The following is an 11,077-nucleotide window of genomic DNA, read 5'->3' as shown; positions in this document are numbered from 1 at the left end:
ATCTCTGAAGAGTAGAAGTGAGGTCAAAAGAAATTCTGAGAAATGGCCAGTTTTCTAAAATCTGTGAGATTTCTCATTCTCATTTAAATTCACTGGCACCTGTGACTAACAGTTTGCTATAAAGCAAAATTCAGCAGAAGGCAGGTCCATCTTGAACTCTATCCAAAGGGGTTTAATTACTGAATCACCCAAAAAAAAAATCTTGTTATAAAATGGATTTACCCAAAAGGCAGCCAGATGGCCTAGTTCCAATGTATTAGTGAGGATAAAAAGAACAAGAAACATGTTGTTTCCCCCTCAAGATGTTTGTTGTGTTGCTTAGAGGAGTCAAAACGCAGGTAACAGGAAGAAGTTGAAGCCTGGGAAAGGAGATGCAACTGGCTTTATGACATCCCTCAGCAACTGCACAGAATCCCCGAGGTCTCAACAGGTACTGGAGAAAGAAAGTTCCTCTAGACCAAGATCATTGTTTCCAAAAAATGTGGGTGCTACTTGCCTCCATAAGCAACTGTATCTTAGGAACAGAAATTTTAATTGACTGAAACCCACTGTGTGAAACTTAGAATGGAAATCGGGTTCTCCACCTCCGCAGCACCTTTATTTTGGGCTGTGAAGCTTTGGAAGGACAGCAGGGAATATAAACTGGCTATTGGTTGACTCCTATATTATTCATTTATATACCATGAAAAAAAAAAAAGGAAAAAGAAGAAGAAAAAGGAGGAAAGAAAGAAAAACAGAAACCTTCCTTGTTCCTTGCTCTACCAGAGGGGGATGTGTGTCTGCTGGCCCATAAGGTATATTGACCTTGTCTTGTCCACTGTTGTGCAGCCAACAGACATACCCAGGATGGGGTGATTTATAAAGAAATAGAGGCTTATTCAACTCACAGTTTGAAGGTCCAAGGTCCAGCGGCCAACTTCTGATGAGGCTGCGACATAGAAGAGGATGGAGTCTTGAGCAGTCACCATCCATCAATTTCTGACTGTTCTGGTCTCCTTTCTCTTATGAAAGCACAGATCTCAACCATTGGGGCCCTTTCTAACTTATCACACCCAAAGGTCCCTTCCTGGGATACCATAAAAGGATAAATTTTCATTAAGCCCTTTACAATATAACTGAGTCCCAAAACATCAATTTCTAGGGGACATCCCAACTACAGCAGACCTTTAATGTGTTTGTTAAAGAGCAGTTGTGATCTGCAATCTCTGAGGAGCTGGTCACCTGTGAGAACGCTATTAGCCTTCTTTACAGCTTTATTCAATCTACGTGTAGAGCTCCTGAAAAGCAAGGACTGTGACTTATTTATTCCCATACCAACACAGTGCCTGGCACTTAGAAGGATCCCAATAAATATTGGGTCATCAGAAAAGTTATGACATATTTTTCTGTTTTTCTATGTAAAAGTGTGTTATGATTTTTCCAAAGACCCAGTATTTGTGGAATTAAAAAAAGATAAATAAATACAAGAATAAATCTGTTAATACTTCCATATATTTCAAAAAGTCAAAATTCTATACTGCATATTACAACATAGAAAAGATACAATGTTTTTGTAGGAATAGATTTTAAGATTCTTTTTAAGTGTCTTAATTTTAAAGATTAGGCCTAAGGGAATTTAAAATATGTTGACTAGAGTAGGAGTAATGAGGTCTCAAAATTTTAAAAAATATACAAAGTTCATGGAAAATGTGTGTATATAATATGTATAAATTTCACATTTTTTCCATTACATCTATACTGTCTGGCTCTCTCTTAGTCTCCAATACAATTCTGGATTTTTTTCATGTAAATTTGCCCTAAGAATATGAGTTATTTTAAAATTAGTTTGAGTAAAACCTAATCATATAAATCATATACTACTGAAATGAATCCCAAAGATAAATTAAAAATCTCTTGGGACAGCAGATGGTGTAATGGTTACATGGATCCCCATGTAGTCAACCACAGTTTGAGTACCGAACCCAGTGGCTTAAAACTCACACCAGGAGTGTGTGCATGCATGCCAAAATCCCAAGAGGAGAATGGAGGAGAAGGGACTGTGGCATGGCCATGCCCTCCAGGGGGTGATTTCTCACTTTCTGTCTCTCTGTCTCTCTGTCTCTCTGTTAAGCACACATGCCCTATAGCAAAAATCTTTCTCTCAAAAAAAAAAAAAAGTCCCTTGTAACAATTTCTGAAGGGTGATCATTCTGTCAATGTTAAACAGTCCTTGTTTGAACTGTTCAGGTAAGGTTGAAAAAAGGGGCTGCCTCTGTGGTGCCATGGTAGCATATTACTCAAGAGAAGTTGGATCCCATATGGTAACCATGGTTCAAATCCCTGGCCAGTCAGCCTAAAACATGCTAGGCCCATGTGTGAATGCCCAAGATCCAGTGGACTAAAAGATTAGAGGAAGGGGACAAAGCCATAATCAGACCCTAGGGAGAGTGCTCCTTTCTCTCTCTCTCACTCTCATGTGTTCATACATATACATGTTCTACCATGAATAAAGAAGAAGAAAGAAGAAGAGGAGGAGGAGGAGGAGGAGGAAGAAGAGGAAGGACTCAAGTGTAGTCTTTATGTAAAAAGAAGAAAGATTGGAGGAAGAAACACATTTAGAGGATTTCCAAATGGATTGAGTGGCAAGGATATAAACCTGCCAGACAATCAAATGTAAAATGCTAAGTTTAGATAACAGCTACCAAATGTCAAGTAGACACTGATCACAGAAGTAATGTACACAGGAAATACCAGAGGTAGACCAAACCCCAGTTCTCCATTGCTTATAACCCATGTGCACAGCATCAGCCTTATAAGAAGGGTAACAAGTGGCCTCCATGTACTGTCACTCAAGAAACCTTCAACCCAACTTCCCAAATAGCTTCCTCAGCTACCTGAAATTTCACAGTTAGGGTATTACCAATTTGTCTGAACTCAAATAAATTCTATATTCAGCATTTATTAGGTAGAAAGGCTTACAGTTGTGGAGGCAGAGGTATAACAAGTCAAATTCAAGTGTATTTACCACTGTCTAGCTGTATAATCCTGAGCAAGGTAACCAACCTTTATTTATTCATTTATTTTGGGTTTTTGCCACAGGGCACGTGAACTCACTGGAGAGAGACAGAGAGAGAGAAAGAAAATAAGAACTCATCCCCCACCCCAGAGGAGATGGCCATGCCACAATCCACAATCCTTTCTCTTCCATTCTCCTCCTGGGATGTTCGACTTGCACACAGATGTGTCCTGCATGATTTTTCAAGTCTCCAGGTCCAAGACTCCTATGTGGCAGTCCAGAGTCTTAACCACCATGCCATCAGCTAGTCCCTTTATAAACCTTAGTGTTTTGTGTTTTTTAAATCTGAAATATAAGCATTTTAAATCTTACCTCTCAAAGTCATTGCAAAGATTAAGTTAGACACTGAATGTAAAGATTTAATGGAGCTATTGGTACAAAGTTGGTGCTTGAGGAAAACAGAAAGGAGCAAGGAACAGAGGGAAGGTGACAGTTAGCTCAGCTTGAAACCTAAGCACCCCTTTTCTATTAAATTGTTTGGATTCAAATCTTGCTCCTACAAACTGTCTCGTTGGAGGCAAGCTACCTACCTTATCTGTGCCTTTATTTCCTCACCTGTAAATAAGGAATTAAATAGTGTATGCCTCATAGCATATTCTGTAGATTCAGTGATCTCACAGAGGTCATATGCTAGTATTTGAGCTCAATAAATCTCTTAGCAGCAGAAATGCAGCAATTGTATTCTGGACACAATAGAGTGAAATAGAAGCATTCCAAAGAAATAAGATGTAACGAGGCTTTTAAAAGACATACATGGAGATCAAGAACAAAGTGCTGATTCTAATATTTATCCAGGTCTGTGCAGGTTAATCTTTCTTCTCCTGCATCTCATGAAAAAAGCTGTAAACCTTTCAATCTGCTGTCTTGGACTTACTGATTTTAATTTGTTCCATTTCATTTTGAATTAAAAGCGAAAATTGAGCACTGAACTCTCTCTGCAAGTACTTAACAAGTAAAAATACAAAAGAATTGCATCCCCACCCTTCCCAGAGAGACTAATGCTGAACCACGCTTTCCTTAATAACGAGGCTGAACAGATGAGGCGTGCCCTGTGGCCTGGGGGTTAGCACCCTCCAGCTGCGAAAGAAAAACAACAGAGATGAGATCCAAAACTGGAGGTTCTCCACCCTGCTAGCAGACTTCAAACTTCAGCCTTTCCGAGATGGATTCTACTAGTGAGATGATTCATGCTTCGTCATAGATTTCGTTCTACCTGCCTTTTCAGGTCAGAATCTTCCAGTAATTACCGAGTAGGCCCATGCTCCTGATAGAGTGAAATTCTGTTGCCGAGTGAATCCAAGCCCCTGTATCTGCACCCAACATGGGTTCCCAAATAGGTCAGATTGAATCACTGACCTCTTTTCACTTCTGGTCCTTTGATATTTCAGTCAGACAAGAGCTGATAGTTTTTGTTTTCATTTTCTTGATTTTACTCATCATGTTTTACTATTAAATTTATCTTTGTTTTCATTTGATATATTTTAGATATAGTAAAATAAATAGGGCTTACATCAGAATTTGATGAATTTTTGGCATATGACATGACTATGGAACCACCAATCAAGGCATTAAAGACTATTTCTGAGTTCCTTTGCCAATGAATAACAACCTCCCAGCCTTTATCATTATCTCTTTTTTTTTTTGTACTTGAACTTCTACAAATACAGTCACGCTCCTGTACTCTTTTCTGTCTGTTTTCTTCTTCTCGGCATTAGATTTATCACTGAATATTTTGCTATCAAGTGAAAAAAAAAACACAACTTGGAATCTATTCTTCGGTTGATGAAATTTGATTGTTTCCATTTATCGGCTCTTAGAAATAAAGCTATATGGGCATGCATACACACGCAAGTTTAGTGGATACACATTTTCATATATTTTGAGTCAATAATAGGAGTGGTATTGCTGGGTTATAGGGAAGGTAAACGTTTACCTTTATTAGGATCTATTAAACTGTTTTTCAGAGCTATTACACCATCTTACATTTCCAACAGAAATGGGACAGTTGATCTACTTCATACAATTCATCATCAGCCTGTGATAATGTGATGATTTTTACATATACTGTGGTAAGAACATTTAACATAAACTCTAACTTAGTAACTTTTTTTTAAAGGTTTTTGCCTTAGGGAGTGTACACTTGATGGAGAGAGAAGGGGATAGACGTAGTGAGAGGGAAAGTGAAAAATCACCCTATGTGTGTGTGTGTGTGGGGGGGGTATGGCCACACTGCAATCTCCTTTCCTCTATTCTCCACTTCGCATCTTGGGCACACACGCACACACATGCACCTAGTGTGATTTTCTCTCTTTTTTTGGAGAGGTTTTTGCTATAGGGTGCATGCACACATCAGAAAGACAGAGAGACAGAAAGCAAGAAATCACACACACACACCCCCAGGAGGGATGGCCATGCCACAATCCCTTCTCCATTCTCCTCTCAGTATCTTGGGCAAGCATGCAAACTCATCTGGCGTGACTTTAAGACACTGGGTCTGGGACTCGACCCGCAGTTGACTACATTGGATTCCAGCGACATAGCCATTATGCCAACTGCTGGTCCCATCCCAGTGTGGTTTGCAAGCCACTGGGTCCAAGAATCAAACTGCCATCAGCCATGTGGGAGTCCAGTGATGTAACCACTACACCATCTGCTGGCCCCTGCAACAATTTTTTAAGTGTGCAATGAAATATTGTTCATTCTAGGTATAATGTTGTGCAGCAGATGTGTAGAAAATATCTTGCCTAACTGAATTTTTATACATGTTCTTTAGCAATTCCCTATTTTCCATTCCCTGGCAACCATCGTTCCACTCTCTGATTCTATGAATTTGACAATTTTCATGTGTCCAAAGGGTTTCTTTATTATTCTTCAGTATAGATTAGAATTCTGCAGTCAGTCATGTTATAAATTTTCATTCACTACAAAGTGATTTATGAATAGGAAAAATGTTGGAGTGAACATTCTAAAATAATCATCTTAATTCCCCTAAGATTATGAGGGACTTTTTTCTTCACATTTTTTGTACCCTAATGATTTGCAAGCATTATTTTATAACAAAAATATATATCGTTGATATGGTGGCTCTACTAATACTGCATTATATTTTTACAAATTATTAGTATTGGTATGTTTTTAGTGCTTTGAATTGTATTATCCAACATTCATTTAAACATCTTTATTACTCACAGATTCATTTTAATTTTACTGTAAACAAAATGTAGACCAGGTACAGATGGTTTAAAGATGACTTAATATGCATTGAACAAATCTTTCAGCAATCTGGTTTTATATCCATCATGAGATTGTGATATTAAAAGTGGTCTTTACCATACAGATAAAACTAAGAGATTCCACAGCTTTGCACGCCACCAGTCAGTGGCAGAAATGAGATTAAAACTTTAGTCTTTTGCTCAAAGGCTGGAGGATATTGTTATCATTTTATATATTTTAATAAGTCAAGTCAATTGACCTTATTATTGGGGACTCAGTATAACTGGCAATATTATCGATAGTAATCAAACCTGCCAATAATACAAAAAGAAATCAGTCAGATAAACTGTATACAAATAAACTCTTATTTAATTTTTTTTTGCTTTAAAGTCTTTATTATCCTAAATATGAAAGACAGAAGTCCTCTAGGGTATAATGGAGTTCTTTTTTTTTTTTTACGAGTGGAAAGATAAATAGTTTTTGGAATAAAGGCTTATATGCTGATATGTGGATAAATAAAGTTGAGTTTTACTATCTGATGAAATGTGTAAAGAAACAAGTGCATAAACACATTAGTGCCACATTATGGTAATAAGAAAAATACACACAGAAATCTCAGTAAAGTGACAATGTAGGTTTCCTGCCTTAACTGAACTAGTATTGTATCTGATAAGGTCATTGAGGTTACTCAACATCTCAGAAACCCCACGAGCTGACTAACTTCCAAAAAGCCCAAGTCAAGGGCCAGCAGATAGCATGGTAGTTAAGGCACTGGACTTTCACATGGCCAACGGCGGTTCAAATTTTGGACCTGGTGGCTTGAAAATCATCCCAGGTACATGTGCATGCATTCCCAAAATCATGAGAGGAGAATGGAAGAGAAGAGATTGAGGCATGGCCATTTCCCCAGGGAGTAATTTCTTACTTTCCCACTTTCTTATTTTTCTCTATTTCTTACTTTTCTTTTTTTATTTTATTTTATTTTGTTTGGGTTTTTTTTTTGAGGGTTTTTGCTATAGGGCGCGTGCACTCACCAGACAGACAGAGAGAGACAGAGAGACAGAAAGCAGGAAATCACCCCCCAGGGGGATGGCCACTCCGCAATCCCTTCTCCTCCATTCTCCTCTCGGGATCTTGGGCACGCACGTACACGCGCCCGGCGTGAGTTTAAGCCACCGGGTCCGGGACTCGAACTGTGGTCGACTACATGGGAGTCCAGTGACATAGCCATTACGCTAACTGCTGGTCCCTTCTATTTCTTACTTTTCTTTCTTTCTCTTTCCAGAAAGCACACAGGCCCTATGCAAAAAAAAAAAAAAAAAAAAAATCCCTTTCTGAGTGGGAGTGTAAAACATATTTGAGAATACAGAAATTGAAAGAACCAGAACCCCTCTGAGACACAGAGGGGACACCCAAAAGTTTATGTATATGTACGTATTTACTTAAAACACACACACACACACACACACACACACACACAAACACACACTGGGGCCAGCAGGTGAAATAGTGGCTAAGACTCTTGATTCCCACATGGCTGACTACCTGGCAGCTTGAAAATCACACCAGGTATGTGTGTGTACTTGTCCAAAATCCCAGAGACATGGAGAAGAAGGAATTGTGGTGTGGACATCCCCGCTGGGGTGAGGGTGTGGATTTCTCACTTTCCCACTCACTGACTGTCTCTTTCTGGCAAGTGCATGCACCCTCTGACAAAAAAAAAGAAAAAAGAAAAAAAAAAATTAAGAGCTCCATGACCATACAAAAAGAACCAGGTAAATTCTGAAAACTAATTCTTACCAAATCTGCTATGGGTAGGAAACTTACCTTGGGATACATTAAGGAGACTCACTGCACTACTTCCTAAGAGAGACCCACTTTTTCACTTAACTGACATCAAAGAAGATTTTACCTGTTTGTTGACTTGATCACCAAGAAATGAAAGTCTACGGAATGTGTCCGTGTTCCGGAGTCCTCCTGGTGCCTATCCTGAGACTGTTGGTTCTGCACATGCAGTGAGAAGTGGTTATGCTCTTGTTTTTCTTCCTTTTTTTTGTTCATGTCTTATAGCAGATGGGTGTTGGTGTAGTTGCTTTCTCCATGGTCTATTGTTCTTACAATTTCTAACGGCACAGTCCATGGACACATGGCACGACCAACCCACACATGATGGGTTAGATGTCAGTCAGGTTGAGGACACTGGTGTGGGTGGGCAGATAGACATGTTGCACGTGCTCCATGTGCCACCTACAGATAGGACCCACCTGCAGCTGGGTGGTGCCCTCTTGAAGCACACAGTATAGCTGCAAAGGCAGAAGGTGGAGTTGATCTCCGCCTCGGGGCACACCATGCACCCAGCATGACCTCCTTTAGCTGGTACAGCTTCTTCTGCAGTGCCCTGTCTGCTGGGAACTTAGGCCCAAACAGCGCCTGCAACTCATGCTGCCCTTGGAGGACCTTCAGAGGCAAGCTTGGTGGGCTCTGGTCACCTCTCAAGACCAGGTCCAGTACGCTGACATTGTACAGCTCCTTGGATGTCCTCTTGATGTCAAAGGTGTACTTCTTGCTAAGGTTAATGTTTTCATTGAGAGACAGAGATGTCAGTCTGTCCTACGTCATGATGGCACTGGTCACGGCTCCTGCCTGTAGAAGACTTGTGTCTCAGTGATCTCTCAGTAGAGCCCATTTGCTGACCTCTGGTGATCATTTTAAACCAGAGCACGATGCTGTTCTTGGACTCCTTGGTGACTGTCAAGTACACATTCTTTCCTGACTGGATGGCCATCTCCATCACAGGATAAGCTATTCTATTAATCAGACTAAAGTCTTCTTTACAAATTGAGATTCCTTCAGTTCCAACCCCCGTAGGAATTTCTCCCTTTGTTGTCCCTCATGGGATGTCATACTGTGCCACAAGTTTTCCATTGCTGGCGTCATCTGCAAAACTTTGTATTCAGCCGAGGTCTGGCTGGTCCTCTCCAACTATGTATGCTTTAAAATGATCCTGTTCAAGTTTTTTTTTTGTTTTTAATTATCACAAATTGTAGGAAGAGGAATGAGAACATTTTCTGAAAGTGTAGCATGTGCTCTAGAGTAGAAATAAAAATAAATTCTCAGCACTTTTCTCTTTGTCTCTGCCCAATAAAATGCCATCATGCTTGTTGTGAATAAAGAATTAAAACTAAGTGCTCCTTACACATATCATGAAAGTAATAAAAAAAAGGGGGGGCTAGGCAATAGATAGAAATGTTTTATGGCCTACCCAGTAATGCCAGAGAGAACAGGAGAACAATAGGAAGAAATGGTATAATCATACTATGTGATAGCTAAAACAATCACATGTATTTCATCACATGTATTTCATCCTAATGTTTTTGTTTTGCTCGCTGATGTAATATGGTGTCAAATAACATAATTTCCTGCATATTAGTCATAACCTTCCTTTTTTCCACATAAAATATTGGTGGTCAGATGCATAACCTACTCAACTCATTAATGTTTTTGCCTTGGAACACTTCAGACACAGATGTGTTGGCTGGCTTTCAGTTAACATCAGTATTTCCTTGAGAAGATTATGCATGTAAAAATGAGTGAGAAGCAGTCTACCACAAGGTCAAAAATAAAAATCATTTTATCTGACATACATCCAGCTTCATGTTAATCTAGATGTGGTGTGCAAAACACATCGAGTGTTCTTTTTATTTAATCTCCAGCATTAGAAATTCTGGCTTACAAATACAATATTTTTTTCAAGGAATATGTAATTCTTTACTTTGTTGTTGTTAGTTTTTATGTTGCTGAATAAGCAGTACAACCTAGTTTAGAAAACCTAGGGAAAGGACTGAGTATAGAAATCTCTGGGGAGAAGCGTTTAAGCCTTCAGTTAAGGTGTCCTTTCTGATGGGAGCATGCGATAGAACACTCCTGAACTGCTACTCCTTTTGAGTGAGTGATTAATGTTGTTAGTAGAAAGACATGATCACAACATATAGCTCAGCAACTCAGTCTACTGTACCAGATTTATGAGGCCTGGGTCAATATAAATTGTTGTAGGAGACTCACAACCTTGTAATTCACTAGTGAACAATGATCGAAAGGAAAACATGGCCTTGATGTTGTCTTTGCTCACTATTTTCATTGGCAGATGTATAATTGAGTAAAAAACTATCTTGGCATTTAATGAGCAGGTAAAGTATGAGAAATAGCCCTCCTTGAATATCATCTTTAATCTTCAGTGATGGCTCAGACATTAGAAACAAAGGTGAGTTTCACAGCACGGAGTTGACTCATTATTCCATTAGAGAACTCATGGATGAATTTCCCTGGTTGAATTAAGGTATTTATTTTTATGTTTTTACATTTTGAGTAAGAGAATTCTTTTAATACCTTGAGAAAACATTGCACATATGAAAACTATGTTTTTCCAAAGTACATAATTCAAAAATCCAGCACAATACAGAAAGTTCTCTGACTTTGAAGTTCATTTTAAAGTCAAATAGAAACAACTATCCACATTATTATCCCTATAAAATATATATCCACCTAGACAACTTAAAGGACCTTCCAGGCCATTAGGCTAAAATAACAAAATAACTCATACGTATGCCATCAAGGGCTTATTAATACCCCATTGTCATCTAAAGGGCTCATTCCTTTTATTGCATCGATTTCTTATCCTCTTTTTAAAAAGGTTTCACGCTGTAGCAAAATTGTTCTCATCAATAAAAGCATTGTCTGAATTACATGGTTCTTTGAGTGTGATATTCACTCTTTTTAGTTGCTCTCTGGAACCGGCTGAGAAAGGGAGGC

At 38.9% G+C, this 11,077-nt stretch overlaps 1 pseudogene; it reads right to left on the bottom strand.

The window, feature by feature from the left end:
• Positions 1-8,442: 8,442 nt before the first annotated feature.
• LOC102474243 (E3 ubiquitin-protein ligase MYLIP-like) lies at positions 8,443-10,406 on the bottom strand (annotated as a pseudogene).
• Between the last annotated feature and the right edge of the window lie 671 nt (positions 10,407-11,077).

This window comes from Tupaia chinensis, unplaced genomic scaffold (genome assembly GCF_000334495.1).
Source record: "Tupaia chinensis unplaced genomic scaffold, TupChi_1.0 Scaffold000318_1, whole genome shotgun sequence".
Classification (NCBI taxonomy): domain Eukaryota; kingdom Metazoa; phylum Chordata; class Mammalia; order Scandentia; family Tupaiidae; genus Tupaia; species Tupaia belangeri.
Note: the sequence above shows the minus strand (reverse complement) of the source record. Positions and strands in the feature narration are given on the sequence as shown.